At 41.9% G+C, this 22533-nt stretch overlaps 1 protein-coding gene and 1 long non-coding RNA gene across 9 annotated transcripts in view; one reads left to right on the top strand and one right to left on the bottom strand.

Annotated features, from left to right (window-relative positions):
* The window catches only part of RAD51B (RAD51 paralog B), a 344366-nt gene that overhangs the window by 995 nt on the left and 320838 nt on the right, over positions 1-22533 (bottom strand). The gene's annotated exons all lie outside the window — the stretch shown is intronic.
* On the top strand, positions 1704-21410 carry LOC128086855 (uncharacterized). 2 transcript variants are annotated; one of them, XR_008209553.1, is made up of 3 exons: positions 1704-2199; positions 18142-18255; positions 20972-21410. It is a non-coding gene; the product is annotated as an uncharacterized LOC128086855 (long non-coding RNA). The 2 variants fall into 2 exon arrangements; XR_008209554.1 differs by lacking the exon at positions 1704-2199 and adding an exon at positions 15615-18032.

The following is a 22533-nucleotide window of genomic DNA, read 5'->3' on the forward strand; positions in this document are numbered from 1 at the left end:
AAAATAGACTGTTGTTAGTGAGAGGAGACAAAAAAAAAAAAAAAAAAAGAAAAGAAAAGAAAAAAAAGCCTCGCTGATCGACCTACAAATTGACAGGAGAGAACACAAACCAGAGACACACGAAGCTATTAAAACCAAAATATCGAAGGTAAAAATGAATAAGCAGTCACAAACGTGCCATGTCCTCCTGTTTGCTGCTATCAAGTGCACTGCAAGGTATCATGCTCCTACTCAAATATGTACATCTCTTCTGATTTCTACAGCTGATCCATTGTGACAAGTTCTGTTGTAGCCCGGGGAGTGGGCAGCTCCCAAGGGCTACAGAACAGCCAACTCCCATCTGGGCTGGTCCCTATTGTGCTCCATTAAAGCTCTGAATAAAGTCAATAAAGCTGAAAGGAGGAGGGTGAAAGGCAAGGTATTCCTCTGCAACAGGTCATGACATGATTCATATTAACAGAGGGGATATCATAGAAGAATCAGAAGACTTACACGGGTTGTACAGGTAAGCTGTATCTCAGTTTTCCTTCTCTTCTCTATCCCTCCTTGTTAACTATATGAAAACTGGCTACCCTAGAAAAGAGTTGCTCCTTCAGCAAACTGCTATAACTATACTGACAGTGATGATAGTCATAATGCACTTTGGCCTATACATCTTTGATGAATTCCTCAATGCAAATGTGACTGTTTAAAACAACTTTGCTATCTACTGTAAGACATCTATAGCATTACTAAAAATTATTTCCCTAGCCAGCTTTATTTATTTTAATGTAGAGCTTGTTTGAAACTCAGAAAATGTACAGAAGATCTGTTCTGTGAATTCATTGGTAGAGAAGAATGACCAGTGCAGTTGTCTGCACTCTGTCTAGCTTTGGAAGAGGATTAGCAGCAAATGCATCTGAAGAACTATTTCAGCAGAAAGCTAAGAAAGTGAGTAGAAGAATAGTCTTTCCAAAGTTTGGAAACTTTATGTTCTTATCTATCAAAAATAAATTAAAAAAAACCCAAAACCAACAAACCACCAATAGAAAAACCCTCGGCTCTAAAACTCAACAAAACAAGAAACCAGTTAATGGGAAAAATAACATTTTTTTTTAACTTGGCAAAGTCCCTCAGCAAAAGAACAGAAAACCATCTTTCTTCAAAAAGAATCCAGGCATTCTGCAGACATGATGTGCTAGGCTTACAAATATTGCCATTCTTAGAGCATTAAAGATAATGTAAAAGATTTTTGTAAATGTCAGATTAACCAAGTAGATTTCTGGGCCAGAGATAACCCAGTAAATATGCATTTTTTTTCACCATCCTGTCCCCTTATTGCTCATTTGTTTCTGTTGCACCACAGCATTTAAAAGAAATCACAGGAATTTTGAAGGTATGTTTAATGCCACTGCTTCTTGAACAGCATTGCTCAGGAGTGCTAGGCCTAATGAATCTCAGATTTTGTAAAGTAGCTGGCCATCATTTTCATTGATAGAATGCTGCAGTTTTTTTCCGGGTTTCAGTAGAGTTCATTTTCCACCAAGCAGGGTTTGCGTTGGAAGCTTAGTTGCAAGTTTAGCTAAAGAAAGACACCATCCACCCACCTGTCTGTCCATCCATAATCACAAATTATAAACATTAATATAGTTTTTTAGCACACATTTTCTAGAATAGCCACTATTTCTTAATAGGTTTTGAACAGTTCCTGTTTATTTCACGTGGAATAGCATTACCCAGCTGTGTCCTTACCTGAAGTAGGCTGACGCTACATAAAACTGCTTAGATTTCTACAAAGGCTCTCATTCAGCCTTTTTTATTTTCTGTGAGTGATTCAACTGGTGGAACTGGCCTAAATGATTATAGGCAAGCGCATGTAGGCAAGCACATGTAACTCTTTCATGAGGCTAGAAGCCATTGCAAAGTTATTTGTAGTGTACGCATGCAAATCAACTTCAGTTTGAGATAGTAGGGGAGAAGTTGGAGGGGGATTTCCCTGCTTTATGTAATCTGTTGTTGCTCGTTAGCTTCCTCTATTCACATGGCCAGGAGGCACAGGCATGACACCACCGGTAATTTCTCAAACTCAATCTGAAAGCAAAGACAATGCGCTCCGTGACCTTCAGCAGCCTCACAGCTTTCGGTAAATCCTCCAGCTCTGGCTCAATGATATCCGGAATAAAGGTGGCCTGGAGGAGAAGTGGGGGAACGACTCCTCTGGTAAGGGCTTCACTCACTTACTGGCATGCTTCAAAAGTGGGTGACAGTATATGACTCTGCCTACTGCATCTTTAACTTCCATTTCTTGAGCCACACAACGTGCTGCACTGGGCACAGGATCCGTGTCACCAGTTCAGTGTGGGATCAGCTTGGCACAGTTCTGAAACCAGGTTGCCAGCCACACTGAAGTAGCTTGTCACCGTCATCCCCAAGAGGGGGCTGGGAAAAGACAAGTCTCGTGTGCTCAGGCACATCTAGCTGAGACACTTGTGGCACGGACAAGCTGGGTAGGCAGCGACCGTAGGGCATGTCCTCAGGGAGGTGTAATGCCGTGGCTGCAAGCAGCTCATGGGGCGCTATGCTGCTGAGGGCAGCTGAGGCCCAGATGAGCAGTGCTGTGCCAGCCTGGGTATCAGTCTCTACACGGTACTCTGTGCTGAACTGATTGCGGTGTTATTGTCCCATGTGAGAAGATTTATAATTCAGTACCTATCCAGATTCTGAGAAATGGGCTTACCAAAAACCGCTGCTAAGGGAAATACAACAGGTGAAGTAAGCATGGTGGCACTGAGGAGGAAGGAAATCTCTCTGCAGCGCACTGATAACAGCATGCTTGTTATACACTGCGTTCAGTTTGGACAATCTGCAAACAGGAAAACATAGGCTAGCTGGAGGAAACTCAGCTCGGAAGGCCCTAGGGACTGAATCAGTCTGTTAAAGTGCTTTGTTGGTTTTATGTATCAGTACTTAATTAGGATGCTTAACAAACACATCAGAAAGATAGTAACTGTTAAATATTCAGCAGGATGAGTTTTCAGTTCCAGTTCTGAATAAAGTTCCCAGAAAGCTTGTTTTAGGTACTCCAACAACACCAGAGGAATTGGATTGGACCGAAAAAAAATATATATATATATATCAAAAAAAGTAGGGCACTATGATTGTAGAGACCTGGCTAAAAACCCAGGTCTTGCCACCGGCTCGCTGAATGATGTTTCCTGCTCTGTGCTTAGTTCTCCCACCTATAAAAAGAGAGCAGTCATACTGGCAGTCCTGGTAAGCCTCTGAGATGAGTGAAGAGAAAAGCCGTAATTTATTTATAACTTACTCTTATTTCTGAGGAAGGAAGAGCAAAGACAAGAAACCATCAAGCTTTCAGGTTTTTCTTTATTATCATAAAAAAGAAAAAAAGCACCATGGAACATGAATTTCACACAACAGAAAAGTTTAGCGAGTCACCTTTACGGAGAAAGAAACTAAACTGAACTAAACTAAAGAAAATTACAAGCAGGCAGACAGTCAGGAAAACACTCCAGATGGTGGAGTGAGTTAGGCTGCAAAACTGGCTCCCACAGGAAGCGGTGAAACCCCCATTGTTTGAGATATTTGAAACGGAATTCTTCAAAGTCCTGGTATATATAATACAAGGAACTGCTCTGCACTGCCTCAGACAGGTAATGGCACTGGGATCCGAAAAGAGCGACACACCATTTCTGCAGCCTTTAGGAGAATTCTTGCTGCTGTGACTACGAAGAGCTGTAGGCTCTCTTTTTTATCAGTATATTGTTTGAGCAATAACCATAGGGATGTAACTACACCGTGGTTTTGCAGGAGATGGATTCAGTAACCCTTAACAGATCTTCCTCATTCCTACTTTGAGATCTGAAGTTCATATATCCAAGAGGGGAAAAATTGACACCTATTCTCTGTCTAATGATTATGGCGTGCATCCTACTATTTAGGACTATTTATTTCCCATATTAAAATCTAATGAAAAGCTGGGTGGCTTGATTTTTACAAGCGGTGGTTTGCAGAAGGAAGACTGTGATTTTAATAGGAACCAAATGAGAGCTCATTACGTAAGCGGCATTATGAGACGCAGAACTGATGTTGCAATGCTAAATGCTCTAGGTCAAACTCACCAAAATGGGAACTGGCAGCAGCTTGCTGGAATGCTGGGGTTTCTCCACACTCGAATACTACTGCAAACATTTCCCGCTGCTGCTAATGCTGGTTCAGCTCCTCTGGAGGTAGCTGTGGAGGGAGCCTGACTGCTTCTGTTGTTACTGGCACTTAAAATCTCAAGGCCTTCTCTGAAACACACATTCAGAGCTTTGGTCCAGTTTTATTGATACAACTTGGTTTACTGGTTGGAGCAGGTAGAGGAAGGGAAATTTTTAAAAGGAACTTAGAAATTGGAGGTTTAATGCCTTCATTTCCTCTTGGTCTCATACCTGCTGGTATATAAAGAAAGAGGCAAATTGATTCAGATGGCAGAAGCACACTGGTGACCCTGCGTTATTTTGTTCACTTTGGCTCTGTACAGACTTTCCTCACAGGCTCTCTGCCTTCAAAACTTAGACCTTCAGGGTGATCCAAACATGTCAGGCCTTGAGTCCGCCTTCCTGTGGTGTGGGGAGGGACAGGGAGCTGAAGGACCTGCCCAGGGGCAGGACAAGTGATGCTTCCAAACGCTGGGCTCTGCAAGGCCTCGGGCGCCGCAGCACACTGCACGTGAAGGCTGGCACTGTCTCTGTGCTGCTGCTGTCCCGGCCAGAAATGTGGCAATTTCCTTAGGAATGAATCACTAACAGAAAACAAACAAGAGCTATTTGAGAAGTTTCTCCTTCCCTCTAAATATCCTGTCCAGTATCATATTCCTGACAGTTTATTCTACAAGAATTTAGTCATCTAAGGTTTCAGTGACTCATCTGATGAACCTTCTACCCATTTCCTGGAAAGAGTCCTATGCAGTCCCAGTCTCATTCTGCTTACATTTTCATATATTCCAACTTTCCACCATTTTAGGGGTGGGAGAGAGGCAAAAATATTTTGAATGCACAAAATGTGCAAAGTATCCGGAAAACAGAGTGTTGAAAGAAACATCTGGAAAACAAAGATGGGCACCGAATCACAGAGTCTCTTTTGGAAGTAGCTGCCTCTTGAACTGACAGCTGGATAGAAGAAAAGGAGCTGCTGTTATAAGAGCTGTGTGGTACAATACGGCCATGAATTTGCCAGGGTTGTGCCCTATAAAATGAAGATGAAAACACATCATGGCATGGGTGTGACTCACTCTGGGCAATTGCTACTGATGACAAGTACCCTGACACAAACCGTTGAATGAATTGGGCTGGATGGGAACCAAAGCAGACATTTTACATATTTGGGCCAATCTGAAAGACACTTCTGTGCAGAAAACAACTGCTTCCTTTCATGATGTAGTGGAAATGCTAAGTCATGGCTTGAAATGGTGAGTGAGCACCTGGTGGGAAGACAGAGCCAATCCAACAGAGCTCAGGTGCATGCAATGCACCTGAGTGATCAGAAGGGGTGGAGGCAGGACCTCATTTAAGGGTTGGCAGCAGAGGCAAAGGTATCTTACTAGTGATCCCTGCCTACTGGAGACCTTTCAAAGGTAAGCAGTCTTTCTTCCTTTGTTTTTGTGTCTATGGCTGCTGTATTTGTCTTCTCATTTGCTGCAGCTTAGGTTTGTGTCACTCTGCTATTATTGCTGTACTTTCCATTGTATTATAGCATTACATCTGCTTAAAAACAAAATTCATAAAGCTGCTCACAGACTGCTTGAGTGATGCTTCAGCAAATTTTGATTTAAGTGGGGTTGTGCTATGCCTACGGCAGATAGCTCTCTGCATATCAGTGATGTCCAGGTCATACCTCCTAGCAGACACAAGTGTGCTATCATTACATAGCATCACACAACTAGAGCATCAATCATAGATTGGCTTGGGTGGGAGCATTAAAGATAATCTAGTTCTAACTCCCTGTCATGGGCACAGTTGCCACCCTATGATGTAGTTGGAGCAGGATGGTTCTAGTGTTGTTCTTAAGAAATTCAGAAATATGAGCATGAGCCCATCAACTTCACTTCAAAAGTGTGGAACAGCATGGAGACAATACCAATGTATGTTCATGGACCTCTGCCTTCTTCTGGAAAACTATCAGCCTGAGCACCACTGGCTTACATTAATTTGCAACAGGGCTAGCAGAGGAATTTGCATATCTGTTTGATTCGGACAACATATCAAGCATTCTTTGAGGATGCTTTCAGCACTCACTTATACCAGTATAATTGGCATATATACTGGTGTGTGTGTGCACATATATATGTATATATATGTACTGCCAGAAACATATATATATGCTGACACACATCACAAGCCTGATCCCTTTAAAAAAGGATTTGTTGTCAGGTCAAAGCTGTCCTGATATATATATATATTTTTTTTAACAAAAAAAACCCAAAAAAACAACCCATAAACTTTTACAAGCCCTGATTCCAACAGAAATGTTTCCATGATTTATTTTAAGAAGGGAACATTCCCCTGCAGTGCTCACCACAACCCAAACATTGCAGTGCTGTGCAAGAGCATGAGAACCCGAGAGGAAACTGAAGAATATATTTTCACAACCCCAGAAGAGAAATACAAAAAGTAAACAAACAGCAAAAGCAGCAACAAATAAACTTGATTTTAGTGTTGGCTGCAGTGTTATCTACAGTATGGCAAAAGAGCAGGCTTGAAGCATGCATAATTTTGTAGTGATTTCTTTAAGACATGTCTGAGTGTGCGATGGGGTCTTGTGGGAGCCATCTACATCTAGAAAGGGATTTATTTTTCTCTGTGTGATCCTTCTGCCTCCTCACACCTTGCATTACCTGTCTAACAAACTGAACAGCAAACTGAAGGGAACTGTCTTACTGTTTTCAGAACTAGAAAATGTGAATCTTGGGCAAGCTATCCAGGAAATAAATCTCTTGTTTGTGGGAGAACTATTGAACTCTTGAAAGTAACAGGAAGAGTCTTTCTTCTATCTTGTGTCCTCTGTCCTACAGTAAGGTAAACGTGCTTACAGTGATACTGTTCGTTTCTGTGGTGAGTCTGCAGAAAGCAATGTGCAGGAGGATAAAAAGACAACGTATACGGAGTGAGAAAGAACAAGTGTGTGAGCGAACAAATACTTTCCTGACAAAACTAGACTGAATCTGGCCATCGGAAACACGTGCAGGCATGCATGCATACATGCACCCCCACCCCAATTCTACAGAATGAAAGGTCTGTGTACAGAGAAGACAGAAAGAAGAAAATGTAGTGAAGCCTGTCAAAAAAGGATGACGAAGACAGTCTAGCAGCAGAGTACTGATTGCACCAGAAAGCTTTTGGAAGTAGTAAACAGGAAATGGTTAAGTAAAAGCAGGTGGAGCATGCTGACTGCAGGAACGGAGCAGAAAATAGCTGGGCGTCTGAATGGATGCAGAAAAAAAAGTTCTCTTGCTCAGTCCTTGGCAGTTGCATTATGCCTGTTCCTCCTGCTTCCAGTCCTCCTACACGACCCTTATCTTCCCAGGCTATGAAGTCCTGCAGTCAGCAAACAACTTTTGCTTGAGCAATCTGCCCTCCTTAAATTTCAGAACCAGCGCTGGAGAGCTGGAAAGCAACACTTGCTTGTCTGCCTGGAAGACAAAAGAGAAGAGGGACTTGCCAACTGCACAAGGGATGGGTCAGGAACAGGTACTACGTACTGGGGCTTCAGGTGTGAGGAGCTCCAGCAGGCCTCTGCATGCTGCCCCAAGTGCCTTGCTCCAGTGTGTTTAGCATTATAGTGAATCAAAGAAACATATTTCTATCACCCTGCTCATTCTACGGGGCTTCTGAAGCACTGAGATGTAGGATTCATTCTCTCACTACTGAAACACAGCTCCTTTTGGGGCAGAGCACTGCAGCTGTTTAATAGCTCACAGCAACATCACACAGATGGAAGAGAAAGTGAAATGTGTAAGAAGTGTTCTTTCCACTTTTCTTCTAACCCTTCCTTTCTTTACTCTGTCTCAAGCTTTTTCTGCCAGTTTCAGACAATTCCAGATGCATGTATTTCCCACCGATATCTGAAGGTTTTGGGCCTGCAGATGGGGATCTGCTGCCAATTTGCTGCTTGCAGGGCTCCCTGCCCAGGGGTCTGCAGCATGCTGCTGTGCTTTCTCCCCAGCATGCTGCTGGATGGACAGGAGCACTGCAGGGGCTGGCTCTGCCTTCTTCCAGGGGAGGAGATACTTGATGTAGTTTGTTTGACACAGACAAGGCTCTCCTGCCTTCACAGTATACTGGATTGCATTAAAGCCCCACGGTAAGTTAAGAAAAGAGCATGTATATTAGTTTCAATTGTTTTGACCTTGTTGACCTTTTAAGTATTGGATGGTGAAGCTGTGGTGGCATACACTGCTCTTAAATATTTCTGTCCTACTCTCCTAGATTTAAATCATTAAAAAAAAAAAAAAAAAAAAAAAAAAAAAATCCTGACCAAAGAAAAGAGTAATGATAAACAAGCTTTTATGGAGTTACAATTGCAGAAACAAAAAGGTTCTTCTGGTAGAGAAGTCTTACAAACATTTTTGCTCTTTTTTGACATCATTATTTTGGCAAAATGTATCAGATGTTGTTGAGAATTCAAACGTACACAGATCTTCCTCTATCTTTTAAAACACAGAGCCGCCACATACAATTCTTGCCAGTGCTCAGATCCTAGGCATAGCTTTGGAATCCAGGCTCCAGCTCCCCCTGCCCACTCCCCATGGCCTCGTTTCTGCCTCAGCTGTTCCTTCTCAGGGGTTTGGAGTCTGGTCCTTACTACAGGTCAAGGGCACTGCCAGGCCTGGGGTGCTGGGGCATGCTCAGCTCAGCTGCCATGGCCAAAGTGCACAGGGAGGATGCACCCTGTCAACTCAGTGGTGTGCAAGGCAGTGCTGGGAGTTACACCTTGGCACTGGACTCTGAGGAAAAGGGGCTGTGATTCATGTGGATCTAAGAAGCCTAGAGAAAGCCACTGAGGTGAGCTGAATAAAAACAGATATCTCTTTCCTCTTTCCGGCTCCCTTCACAATTTCTGCTTCTCTGCTCCCTCACCCACTTTTTTTTTTTTTTTTTTTTTTTTTTTTTTTTTCCCTTCACTTAAGTTGTCAAGAAAAATGGCAGGAATGAGGCTCCTAGTATAATTACAGTTTGCTGAGAAAATCACAGCCTGCAGCAGTAATTCCTTTAGTGCTGGAGACAGATGCTGCTGAAGCCCAATCACAGTGTTCCCACTACCCAGGCCCTGAGTCTAATCTGTCATCAGCTGGGAGGCCGCTGCCTCCTGCTGCATGTGAACTAGGTCTGCTTGGCCTGATCCTTCCCCCTAGCCAGAGCGAGGCAGTGCCAGAGGGAGGCTGTGTTTCCATTCACTCCCTGCCCTCAGCGACAGCGATACCACAACTTCAATGCGCTGCTTATCTCTCCTCCAAGCACAGTATCAGGGCCACTCAAAGCCTCACTGGAAAGGACTCAAGTGGTTGTTTTCAACTTACAATGCCGTACAGTGACTGCAGTTCAAAAATACAATTTAAGCAGAGATAAGTTGAAAGAAAGGCTTAATGAGAACGGCCTGTAGCTAATTCCTCCTTTCAATCTGTATGGTATTTTTCTTCTTATTAGGAAGCTACCCTCAGTGAATGATCGTATACCCTCTGCTTGTTAACATCAACGACAAAGAATCAAGAGTGTGAGTATGAGTACAGGAAAAAGCAAAAGTGCTTATATTGAAAACAGTGCTGTGAGAGAGCACAAGGCAAGGAGAGACTAAGCACGTCTCTCATATGGCTTACACGTAGTTGCTGTTGCCATCAAATATTCTGTGTCTGACATCCAAAGAGCACAGGGCCCAGTCCCTTTGAGCTTCATTGTGCTGGTAAAGGAAGCTGTGGAAACAACAGACCAGGCCAGCTAGTGCCCTTGTGCAAGCAAAAGTCACCATGGCACTCTGTTAACATCTTTAAATTGGATTCTGGTCATAAAGGGAAACTGCCTGAGGAACTCTGGTTCAAAGGTACACTACAGTATCATGGGCAAACCCCTGACAACTGGGAAATCCGTAAGCTGGTGCCCAGTGTACAGCATCTCTATAATTCAGCATTAATCTCTGTAATACAGCATCTCTACAATAGGTGCCCCGAAGCACCAGGGGACATGCAAGGTTTGGGAGACACAGACAAAGTGGTTGTGTTTTGCTTTAGTAGCTCATTAGAAAGACTTAAAGGGAAAGAGCAGGTTATAATTTCTGGCTTGAAGCAAAAGCACATTAAAATACTTGACTTTCTGTAGCAGCCTGTGACCAACTAAATTTCTTAGTTTTCAGTTTCTTCTGAATCTGCATGCAGTAGTTGTGCACTCATGGTAATAACTATCCAGATCTCAACAAGAATGGTGTATACTGCAGCTTCTCAGCCCCTGAGAATGGAGGTGGATCAGAAAGTGTGGCATGGTGTCTCAAAGAGGGGAAGGAATGACTCATACAGGAAGAAAAACAAAGCTAAGTTGAACTTAGAGCGTAAGAGAAGAGGTAGACTGTTGGCTGTAAATCAACTTTCCTGCACTCAGAAGTGTGCATGTTGCAGTGAGAGGAGTTGTACTTGACAGTAATGGAAGCCTAAGGAAGTTTGATTAAGATTAAATGGCAGACACAGACCAACACAGAAAAGAGGTTTTTGGGTGAAAATCAGAGGCAGGAAGTGACTAAGTAGGTCAGAAGCTGTAGGGTAGTGAGCTGGATAGATTAAGTGGGACTTGGAGCAACTCAGTTAGCTCTGCTAATGACAAATGACAGTGTTCATACCGCCGCCAAGTTTAACAAATCTGACTCTGAAATCACCTTCAAGGTCCTGATAGCAAATCAGAGATTTCTGAGTTCTAATGGTATCTACATCTGAGCAGATAATGTATGCGTTTTAACCAGAGATTGGTTTTGCAGTCACTTTTTGACCCTGCCAACCTTCCTGTAAGTAGTACGCTATTTTGACTGAACTTCTTAAGGACTGAGAAAAAAATGACCTGGCTAGTAGAAACTGTTTGACTCTGAGAAAGGCAGCTACTGCAGATTGAAGAGACAGATGGATTGGAGAAACTCCTTTCCATCCTAAATTCAATAAGTCTGATTCAACAGCTTTGTTTGTATCCAGGACTGCCGGAAGAGAACAGTTACCTTGTCTTTTTCTACCTGATGAGAAAAAAACAAATTGTATGTGTGCACTGGGACAGTTCAATTTGAGTCTATTCCAACTTCAAAGAGGTTTTCAATGGTCTTTCAGATGTAGAGTGTAAGGAAGGGTGAGAACTGCTAAAGCTAGCCCCATCCTCATTAAATCTTTGCCCTCTCTGGAGTAGGCATGCAAGTGGAGAGAATAGAAGATATGCATGAGCAACTGAGCATCTGGGACCTCATGACCTTTGACTGTTGTATTATGGGAAATGTATTCTTCGGTTGCTATGCTTTTCTAATTCACTTGTATTTTCCTTCAGTGACTCCCTTGTATTTTCTTTGGTGCTCCTGTGTAACGGTTTCAAGGAACCACCATCTCCAAGTTAAGCATGTATACAATAGCTTTAATTAAATGTTTGCAAGTATCCCACAGTAATGCAAGGGAAAGAAAAAACAAACAGTTTTGTACTCACTTGTACCTATCCCTTGTGAGCCCTGCCATGGATGGAAGCATCTGCACCGCTGCCCCTAAAGCCCATTTCTAGCCTGTTGTTTAATGAAGGCCACAGGATCCTGCTGCTCTACATACAAGCGCTTCAGGTATTTTTCACTCCCCATAGAAGAGCTACAGATGACCTATGAAAGGGACGGTGCTGAAATCTTTTAGGTTAGGCTACAATAACAAAAAATAAGGAGTAGTTAGGGTAAGCATTCTTTACCTCTTTTTAAAAAAAAAAAAACAAAAAAGATTAATCATATCCTAGTTGTTCCTTAAAACATACCCACAAAGATGGTACAGATAGGGAACCGAAAAAAGGAAAGGATTTGACTTTCTTCAGTATTCTGAATTTAATCTTTTTTGCTTTCTGTGCTATTGGCAAAATCTCAGCCCTGTCACCCTCCTTTCCCTCTCCTGCAATGAATTACCTATTTATTATTCTCTCAGATGGGGATCCTTGTTTCTTTTACAAGCAGTTAACTGCATCATTTGATAAATAAAGAAGAAAGCTGTAAAGGATTTTTGTTTCCAGGCGTTTAAAATAACTATGCATAAAGGAAATGAAATTCGGAAAAGGAATTCTTAACATGCAATGAGAATAATAAGAAATGGGATGCTAAGTTCATCGCTCACTTTAAGTCAAATAGAAGTACTTCTCTCGAATATTTCAATAACTGACATCATTATTATTTCAGAGCTGAGACAAGCCAATTTGACAACACTTCAGTCTGGCTATACACGTATTATTGGAAATCTGTCCTCTACTTCTCAGTGACTCACAGTGATAACACACATCAGAAAAGATAACAGTAATTTTAAGACTGTAAAGAACAAATAAAGGCCAGTTTGATGAGAGATAAAAGAAACCGAGCTTCTAGCTTTGATCTTGGCTATTTCCCAGCACTGAGACCAGTGGCTTTGTCAGTTTTTGCAGTCTGATGTGCTGGGCTGGCCAGAGGTTGTGTTGAACAGGGTCTGACCTAGCTCTGATGGAGCTTGAGGTGTGGTGACTTTTCAGGAGGGAACAGAAAGCATGGGTTGTTTCCCTCACAGAGCAAAGCACAAATGACAGCAGAGTTGTCTGAGATCGAGAAGTGCTGACGCAAGTTAGTAACAGGAACCAGCAGCTGCAAAGGAGTGGGATGAAAAGCAGTCTTAGAGGGTGAAGGGGGAAAGGAGAAGGCCAGGGAAGATCTAAAATTAGGAGTAGCTAGCAGATGCTGACAGAAACTTCTCTTGATTGTCCTCAAGGGGCTCATCCTAGGCAAATTAAGGCTGACATAAAGATTCCTATTAGGACTTTTGGGATACTCTAAATGAAGATTTCTCCTCCCAGGCCTCTGTTAATCTGCAGTCCGTGTTTCCATTGCATCTTCACAAAAAGCTTCTTCAAAATACATCAGGTTTTGATGATGGCTGGGAATGAAGATGTCAAATTCTGACCATCTGCACATCTGCCTCTCTCTCTCCTATTAAATTGCAGTTGTTAAAATCTTGCATTAATTCCTGAAAGCCACTCTTCTGCTTCTTGTCCTATTAGGTCCTTTATGGACTGTTTCTTTCCTTCTCTTCTAGTAATGACAGTTGATTTCTATCACTAAGACCAAGACCAGAGAAACTGATACCTGACTTTCTCTTGCGTGAATTAGTTTCTTTGAGCGCACTTAATAATTTTCACTATGCAGATACCAAAAATACCCAGTCCATCTCCATAACACTAATTAAAGGCCCCAGTACTGCAATGCAGCAATCCTAGGCCTCGGACCACTGTAAGAGCATTCGGACTTCCCCAGTTCTTCATGTTCCACTTCTCTTTAATAAGTTGTAACTACTTCTGTTCTCAAAATTCATGAGGAACTTGAAGCTGAAGCTCAAAGCTCACAGCAATCACTTTACACTGTGACCCAAACTCAGTGAAGTTTACTGAAAGATGCTTCCTAAGACTTTCTGCTTCCTTGGGATGTGGAGGGAATGGGGAAAAGGAGAATAAAGAGATGAGTGATTTCCTTGCATCTTTTCACTAGTTCTGCAGTAGCAACCATTCTCTCATTCAAAGGAAAAGGTCCCATCCCTGACAGAAAAGCAGTTGTAAGAGCTGAGCTATCAGTGCATTGAATGTGATGTTCATGCTGCCTGCCACCTCATAAGTTCCACAAACAGACCAGGAAACAAGAAGAGCTGGAGCTGGAAGGTGATAGTGTTGAGCACTCTGCAGGGTGTAGTAAGAGCAAAGCCAGGGTGATGGAGAGTATCAGAAGTTAATCCCAGGTGTAACACATTGGAGGCCAGATGCATTTTGTAAGAGGTGTCCTTCATGTAATACGTGTTTTGTTTTCCCACTGTGAACTTTATGGTAGGCTTGAGCCAGTGAATGATGCATTCTCCATAAATGCCTAACGTGGCCAGTTGTAGCCTTTCCAAGTTTCTTATTCAACAGCACATTTTTTCCTTGTTTTTAAATGCTTGCTGGAGTCTTAGACTAGGAGTTTTTAACCTAACAATAAAACACCTGTGTTTTATTAAGACTTGGACTTGAGTTCCACCTCTCTCACTTTTACTGAAGTGTTGCCACTAGTCAGGTTAACTCTTTCGTAGTCAGTTTTTCTCTGAAAGCGTATCTACATACAGCTCAGTTCTACTGTATTTGGAGGAAAGGAAAACTAGCTCAGAGGCAGACCCAGAGGATTCTGTTTCAGCATTTTTTTTTATATTAATAAATAGATGTTAACATGCAGAAGCAGTCTCCACTTCTAAGGTTTTCCATGTTCTCTCCCCTGTTCCACGATGAGCTCTGTTCAGCCCTGAGGTTTGTGTATTTTGCAGACCACGGACCACCAGCCTCTCTTCAAGAGTCTTGTTCAATGCTGACAGGTGAGGGGTGCAGAACCCCTAAATCACAGCTGCAAAGCTGCACCCTTGCTAGCACAACAGCTCTGCATCAACATGGGACTGGAAATTCAACTGTTCTCACCAGCCACACTTATTTCCAGAGTGAGATTTTTGAGTTGTATCATAGAAACTTAATTCAATTCAATGGGAAACCTACTATTCTCTCTGTTCCTTTCCATTGTTCTCATTTCACTGTCTTAAATGAGAACTGGAGCAGCACTATATAGAAAATTTGTTGCCTGGACCTCCAAGTGTGTTATTATCCCTGTATTAAATTACAAAAATGGCAGCTTGTGGATGTGAAGGAATTGCCCAGATTCATTCAGCAATTTAGTGGAAAGGCTGACAAGTTCCATTGTTAATGCAGTAAGCAACTGCCCTGTGTTCCAGTTAACTTAGCTTCTTTTTAAGTGACTATTTTCTGGGTCTTCTCCATCCACATCACAGAAGCCTGCACTGCAGTGCCAACAACGTGAGCAATTTCAATTCACTGAAGACAAGGGAGGGCAATTTAATACATACACCACAGATTGAGGATCTGTACATCATGAGGTCTGCTTCCCTGTCTGTTGCCAACTATGTGCTTATGGGCATCTGACCTTTCTCTTTATGACTCAGTTTCCCATGTAAGCCTGAGAGAAATTATTTGCAGCCAGGAGGTGAATCAAGAGGTCACACTTCAGAGGTTATTCTGGGTTACTCATTCTCCTTAGGACTTTAGTGGCACACTTACACAGAGCTAATTGTATTAATCTACATCAGACTCGTGTGGACAGAACAGACACATCAAAAGTTCAGAGGTCTGCAGGTACTCGAGTACTATGTCTACAGAGCCATACAAATTTCTGAAATAAACAGGTAGGTAAATAGATAAATATTAGTTGCTGCCCAAATACTTGTCAGGAATAATTAATCCCATAGATGGTTATTTATATATATATATATATATATACTATATTATATAGTCTGATGTAGCGGATGTGTGATTTATATGCCCCTGTAACACTAAGTACACATACAGTGGTACTCATAGAAGAAGATGTTCCAAGTTTATGTTGCTTTTGTAAAAATTATTTCCACTCATTCATACATACCAGTATATAATTTCTAAGCTACGAGGATACCAACAATCACTGGAAATGGCCTTTATAAGCTCACATCACAGCAGAGCAAGTTTTAGGAACATAAAGCTATGGCTGTTGCACAGAATGTCAGATACTATGGGGATCTGGGAGGCTGGGGTATGTAGTGGTGAAAGTCATCTGGTGTGAGAACAGCAGGGAACCCCTACAGCCTGGTGCTAGCTCAGACCACAAACCAGGGAGTGTCCACTTGTGCCCTCTCGAGGAGCACCATCTGCCTTGCCTGCCATTTGGAGAGACACAGGATGAACTTTACAAACATAATTTGGAGCTGAATTTTTCATATTTGGATCGCGCTTCACAAGACTCTTACCTTTCCATTCAGTGTAAATAAGCAGAAATTATCATTTTGACTTGCTTTACAAAATACATAGAAACAGCTTTTCAAAGTCTCTCTTAAATCAAATAGCGTAAGTCTCACATTTGTTTGTGTTTGCACCCTTTTATGAGCTCTAGGAGGCTGTGATTTCCATTGCTGTGTAAATCACATCTGCTCATAAGCTGTGGTTTTAAAAACACCACACATCTGTAGTATCAAATGTGTGCAAATTAGAGAATTATATGACATTACCAGTCACTTACATGCAAATGTAAGTGTCATTTTTTGTGTGGTATTATTTTAAGTTGCGCTATTCTGTACCATAAACTACAGTCACCTACTCTCTACTTACACAACAGTCCAAACAGGAGTTTCCTCTTTGCAGTCATTTTCATTGTAGCCATATAGGCAGGTACTCCAATCAGGAATATAAGTGACAACCTGTTATGTGCCCTGAAGCTTGCTTACAGTCATTCTTCATAGGTGGCCTGGTCACCATACTCATTAGTTTTGAGTAAATAAAATGTGGTCTTTGGTGTTTTGGAGTTCTACTTGCTGGTAAAAGAGGTAGTTTTTTTTCTTGAACAGTCTGGAAAAGGGGCACTTTTCTGGCTTTACTTTCTTCATGTACTCTTGGTGATGTACTTTTGATGATGGTCCCAGACTGATCAGAGCCACTGTCTTTAAATCTAAGATCTGGATGTGGGCAAGTGGTACTGTTGGTCAATTATACCCCCTCTTCCAACACTGTAAAAGCAGTTGTACTGTGACACATTTGCTCTATTTTTCTACCTCTAAGCATCTCAAGATACTGCGTCAGCAAGATTTTCCTTCTCCTATTTCATAGTCCAGTTCCTATTTCCAACGTTTTTTCACTTAAGTTCTTTTAATATCTGCTCATAAGAATGTTCTGCTTTAAATTAAAAGTCTATGTGTTTTAGTCCTCACTCCAGTTTTTCTTTAGACAAATATTTGGACAAAACTTGAACAAAAATTTCAGAACACCCAGTATTACTTATAAGCATTATTAGTGAAGCTTAACGAAGCAATTATGCAGAAGCTGTTATCATCTTCACCTTTCATACAGTCAAAATAAATTACAGATAAATTAATTCATGACTCAATCAAGGTTGTGCAGCAAATTATTGGTAGCAGCTGGACATGGAGCCAAGGAACTCTAACACCCACACTCCTGCTGAAATGATATACCCTGAAAACACCAGGACTGCCTCAGACTCAGAGCTACTTACATTCCTCTCAAATGATTGAAGTGTTTTTAGACCATGAAAATTAAAGAAAGGAAAAATAATGTAAATCAGTGTCTGTTTCTACATTGTTTTCTCTCCTGAGAATAAAAGACTTCTTTTTCTTGTTTTAATTTGTTCTTACAGTAGATATTGGCAAGCTGAAAGTTGAAGTAAAATAGGAAAAAATAACAAGCATATTTTGAGTGATTACTCAACTGGGGTCCTTTGTGACAGGAAATGCAGCTGCGTGACTAATGGGCCTGACTTTCTCTTGGCTTCCTTCCCCCTTCAAAGATCTTGTTTACTGCCCCAGCCAATTTTTTTTTTCAAATTGCTAGAAGCTAGCAATTTTCCAGGGAAAAAAAAAAGATCTCTGCAAGAGGCAAAGGCAGTAAATCTTGCAAAGATCAAGGGCTGCAGTGCTCTCCCCATCTACTCCTTTTAGCCTTCCAGGCTCTTGAGTCACATCATATCTTCCCCTGCTCCACTTAGAACATGTGTCTAGCAGATCTTTCTGCTTTGGTGAGAGGAGGGAGTATGTGAATCACATTTACAGAGTTTAGCCCTGGAATTCATAAAGGAAGGGCTAATTCCATTAAGGAAACCAGGGGCCTCCTAAGCCTCTTGCATTTTGTCTCTTTTTATTATTTTTTCTCACTCGCTCTCTTTTAGCAACAGTTGTGCACTCATAATCCATGATGATGTGACTGAGGGTGAGCTGTTGAGATTTGACAGTGCATAGTCCTGTGAGAAGGGGCCACATAGCCCTAAACGTTGTTCGCGTCTGGCTCTCTTTACAACTCTGCTTTGTTTCCTTCCTAGGTAACCAAAGGTGGGCCTGGGCCTGGATCTCTCCTGAACTTGATGGGAAAAGGATCAGTGTATCCAAGCTTCACCTTCTCCCTACCATGCAACAAAAACCCAAGTCCCTTCTCAGTAAGTGGAGGTGTTGGGCATATGCCAGGTAGAGAACATAAACAGGCAGGACCCCATCATTCCTTAGAAGGTGCCACCAGTAGATGCATGCCCTGAAGGACAGCAGCACTAAACACCATGGAGAGTTTATGAGAGAGAGGATTTATGGAGGTGTCTGAGGTACAAAGAGCCTCCCGTGCTCTGTAACAGAGTGGCATGTGTTGGCCCTAAGGCACTTATTGGTGCGTGAGCCTGTGCATTGCCAGCAGCCATGCCGCAACAGAAACTGGTAAAACTCTAGAGCAATGCGGTGAGTTCAGTCCTGCAGCAGGGCTAGAAAGGCAGGCAGGCAAGCAACCTCAATAACATACGAGAAAAGGGAGGCCGTCTTCTGCCTTATCAAGATGCCTTTTGCTTTGGAAAAAGGGGGAATCAAGTCCCTGAAAAAGAGTTTGAAGACTCCTCCACATCCACAATCTACAACACTGGCATGGTTTCCCCATGCCCTAAAGGAGAGGTAAAAATAGGAGGTGAATTTATTCATCACCGCAAGCTGCATAGTGAAACCATCAGAATGGGTATTCTAAAAAAGGAGACGAAACCTTTGCTTACGAATAGACCTAAAAGAATTGAATACATGTGTACAGAGGGATCATTTTCCACTACCTACAAGAGGAAAAATCTCTGGGGAAGTGGCTGATGCCAAATATTTTCTTATGCTTCATGTGTCAGCAGGGTCTGGCAGAAGCCCTTAAAAAACAGAACACGCATTTTGTGCAAATTGAGAATCACAGTTTCTGGTGATTTAGATTGCTTCACCAAACTTGAGACATTTCTCCAAAAATACAGCAGATGTTTGATGATGGACCAAGTTTTCAGCATTTACACAGATCAGATGATGTTAAGATCAGCAGAAAAAAAACAACACAGAATAACATGGTAAAGGGCTTCAGAGCTGCCTGAGAAGAAACGAAGCTGGCTAGACAGACAAAAATGCTAATTTCTCACAGCAGCTATAAAACACTGAGGAGAGACACTGTCAGAGCCAGGTATGCAGCAGGGTTACGGAGGAGCTGAGATGCATGCAGAAGCAGCGGGCACAAAGACTTGCTGAAATGAGAGCCCTAGGAGATGTGTGCAACTTGATCGTGTGACCTGCCAACCCCAGGGCACTGCTATAAGACATCCAGCTGACTCTGACTACAAATGATAACAATTGCAGAAAATGAAAGAGGTCACTGAAGAGGATGCAGCCCCATGGTATCTTAACGGCACACACGAGACAGAGTTGTCCCCAGAAGAGAATTGAGCTAATCCTCTTGCAATATAGTCAGAACTGGAGGACAGTAATTTCTGTGCAGTGAATACTAACAAAATCCAAGTGTCAGAGAGAAAGGATTTGGCATTTGCCCATGAGTGTAAAAAGGTTTCCTGGATTATTGTTTAATTTTTAAGAGAACTGACCATAAGCCACTTGCTGTGATTGCCAAAGTGGTCTGGCAAACCCCCTCTCCTCACAAACACAAAGAATTTTTTTTCACTTACAAATTTATGATTTGCAGATTGGGAGGGATTTGGCAGGTTCAAACTTAATCCCTGGAGCATTTGATGAAAATACAATGATGCAAAGTCCAGAGCTAGATTTTGTAGGTGATGATTTGCTTAAAAATGGTGGGGATGAAATCCAGCAGAAAATATAAGAGACAATCACAGAATAGTCTCAGCTTTGTTACTGACTTTGGAAAAAGTATGAATGTACAAAAAATGATATCACCTCTCTTGATTGTTATTTTCTACTTGAGTAAAGGTAACTTTACTATAAGGAACTAGTGCAAAAAAGATGGCAGGGTACATCAAGCTTCTTGTTACTATACATACTGTACTTGCCAAGGGAAACAAGCTCTGATAATGCAGGAATAAATAAATGTAAGACATCCGCAATATATACAGATGTAGTTCTACTGCTCTAGCTTCATTATTCCTCATCAAATGAATAGTTAGGAAATAGTATCAAAAGAAGTTGGGAACTACTGAGAAAATGTGTGGAGTTAGGCTGTTTCAAATCTCTTATATAAAGGTAGAACTTGTGAAGGAAGTGCGTCAACTACTGATATTTTATATGATGGAAAAATAACATGAAATTCTTTTAATTCCTTTAGCCTCTCAATTCCCTCTCAACTTCAGGGCTTCTCTTTAAGTCACAGGTGTTTGGAAGAAGAGGAAGAGTAGAGAGAGACCAGGACACAGTGAACTCCTAACGAAGTGACCTGCCACCCCTAACAACTGTAGTAGCGATTTTCCAGAGATGCAAGCGATGCCACCAGTTCCTCAAGACTCATCAAGCAGGGCTTACATGCTATTGCTTGTAATTGTTTACAGCCATGTATTAACACATCTCTGAATTCTGATTTGGAAATTTCAGTGGAGGACCTCTGGCATTAGCAACTGCCTTTTCCAATTTGTGAATCTGAATCAGGTGTTGCAAAGCCCTCATTTTATTCTGAACAGCTGGATAAAAACAAATGCATAACATAGCAAATCTTTCACAAGCAGCTTAAGCACTGGATGCACAATGAGGACAATTGCATTTCAGCCCAAATGTAGTTGCACTTAAGCCACAGGGAAGTAATTCATTTATATGCAAACTTCTCAAGCACTTCGGGATGAAAATACTATACAGAATCAGTTTAACACACTCTACTTATGTGACAAACTCCCATTTTGTATTGTTTCCTAGTTTTGCTGTGCCAATCTGTGTGGGAACTGCTGAGTCAGGCCTGAACCTCTGATTGATCACCTGAGGCGAGCCATGAGTCAGCCAGAGGAGCACAGCTGAAGGCAATTCACCTGTGCTGCAGGAAGGGGTGGAGCCTGGCTGCACCTCTCCTAGACCTATTTAAGAGCTGACTGCCAGTAGGGAAGGATCTCTTCTGGAGGTTGCCTCTACTGGTGTTTTGTGGGTGAGCCCAGGATAAGGGTAAGCCTTCTATTTTTTCTCTTTTGCTATCATAGTCTACTTTGCCTAAATCTCTTGTTTAGTTTGTGATTATAACATCCTAATATTCTTTGATTATACACAATCATACTGCAATTCCTTGTCTTCATTCTGATCATGGTGGAACAGCAGGCAGATACTTCCAAAAAAATCCAGCAGAATTAAAAACTTGCAATGAAAATTGTTCCTATGTGTGCATCTTGCCCATGTTCAGAAACTGCTAATGTTCCATTTCTCTCTTCCTGGCCAACAAATGGCTGCCAATATTCATGTGGCATTAATGTGGCTTTGAACACTCAGTGTACTTTAGCCATTAGGTAGCATATTCTATGCACTGTTTTGTGGTGCATGAGCATCTCTTTCAGAGCCCCTCCTGCCTTCACTTTCTACTGTGATGCTCTCCTGCCTCTGCAGAAACAACAAACCTACACACCAACAGTTGCAAAAGTCTTCTGGAACAATTTGGTAACTTGTTCTATTCCTTTTTGTTGAAGCCTGCAAAAAATGTCTGAAGTGACTGTGTAATCTCATAGGTAAATAAAGAGATTAGAAGCCCTGGACCACTTTTGGTCTTGTACAGTACAGCTGAAAATAGACATCATATATAGACATCTATATTAAGTATGTGTTGACTGCCTAAGGCAGCTTCACCCCAAATTGAATGCCACTGTGTCATGCAATGGCTGCACAGCCTCCCATCTTTTGTTTCCTCATCTGTAACACCCAGCCATCCAAAGGGTATACTGAGAGTTTAGTGGCATTTCAGAAGACTTGAGATTCTTGGAAGAACAATCTAGTATGAACAGAGAGCAGCTGATATTATTTCTTCCTTTTTTAGTGATGTCCCTCTGCTGCTGATATTGTGCTCTCACATTCCTGAGCTAAGCTTGTTTGAGGGACTTGATTTTGGTTGGGCTTCAAATCTGTTTTGTTCCTGAGAAAGGATGCTGGAATACACCTTTAAGCACAGTAAATCTCAAGTGCTTGGAAGCCTTGCATTCAAGGCTCCTGCAAACTGCCTTCATCTTCCTTAATATACTCAAACAAGGAAAGCTAGAACAGTTCAATACAAGTATGTTTTGTTCACCCTGTAGCCTTGTGCAATCTGAACGAACTAGTACAGATTAAAAGGTTTGGTTTATGGCCAAAAATGTGCAATTAGATACCCACATGACTCCAGTTTTTGACCATGATTCCAGGTATAGTCCCGAACTTGAATATAGATTCTAGCTCCAGGACCAGAGCTCTATGTAGACTATGTGTACAGACACACCTGCTAGAGGCCTCGTAAATACAATCACCTG

The sequence above is a fragment of the Tympanuchus pallidicinctus genome, unplaced genomic scaffold, assembly GCF_026119805.1.
Source record: "Tympanuchus pallidicinctus isolate F22 unplaced genomic scaffold, pur_lepc_1.0 scaffold3, whole genome shotgun sequence".
Lineage (NCBI taxonomy): Eukaryota > Metazoa > Chordata > Aves > Galliformes > Phasianidae > Tympanuchus > Tympanuchus pallidicinctus.